General features: G+C 46.8%; 1 protein-coding gene across 1 annotated transcript in view; it reads right to left on the bottom strand.

Annotated features, from left to right (window-relative positions):
- Window positions 1-222, bottom strand: part of LOC104862062 (TRPM8 channel-associated factor 1) — a 43,332-nt gene extending 43,110 nt beyond the window's left edge. Inside the window, exon 1 of the mRNA XM_010623779.3 lies at window positions 67-222. The gene's annotated coding sequence lies outside the window, so the exon portion shown is untranslated. The remainder of the gene's footprint in view (window positions 1-66) is intronic.
- Between the last annotated feature and the right edge of the window lie 536 nt (window positions 223-758).

Genomic DNA, 758 nt, shown 5'->3' with positions numbered 1-758 from the left:
CGCGCTGTGGCCTTTGTCACTTGCAGGCCTCTTCAGGTGCAGACCTCATCTCTGATCGCCACTCACCCTGTGCTTCGCTTATTGCCTGCGGTGCGGGTTCGGGGAGGACAGGACCAGCGAAGAGCAGGCAGCAGCTGTTCCCCAGGAAGGAGCTTTCTGCAGAAGAGGGACTGGGCGGTGGACCCGAGCCTGGGGGACTTGGAAAGTCTCAGGCTGCTAGGAGGGCGACGAGGGGGCGGTCCCCGGGAGCTGATTGGCCGCAGCAGGGTGGGCGGGACAGAGGGCCTGCTTTGTGTCAATTTCTACCCCAAGATGCAGCCCCAAACCCAGGATAGAGACCCAGGAGCCCGCGCTAGCGATTTAGCAATTTGTTTACTAAACGTAACAGAAAAGCCCCTAAGAATATGAACAAATTGGGCTTCTATGAATAACGACAATTCTTATATAAAACATTTTTAAACGATACATTAAATCTATGAGTCAGATATATTAATAAAAAATCTGCTTGCAGTGAAAATATTATGTTCTGTTAAAATATTTTGCATGTAGTATATAAGGGGTAGGGCTAAGACTGAAGTTAACTACTGATTGAACTGTTCTAAAGTAGTACATGCACTGTTTTATAAATTTAGTAAAGCAGTAAGGTGTTAGAAAAGTATATCTCGGGAGAAGTTTGGACTTTAAAGCTGCCACTTTCTCTGACAAGCTGGGGAGTGTGTGATTTTCCTATGGCCACTATAACACATTACCACACATTT

The sequence above is a fragment of the Fukomys damarensis genome, unplaced genomic scaffold (genome assembly GCF_012274545.1).
Source record: "Fukomys damarensis isolate Sample0158 unplaced genomic scaffold, DMR_v1.0_HiC HiC_scaffold_16, whole genome shotgun sequence".
Taxonomy (NCBI): domain Eukaryota; kingdom Metazoa; phylum Chordata; class Mammalia; order Rodentia; family Bathyergidae; genus Fukomys; species Fukomys damarensis.
Note: the sequence above shows the minus strand (reverse complement) of the source record. Positions and strands in the feature narration are given on the sequence as shown.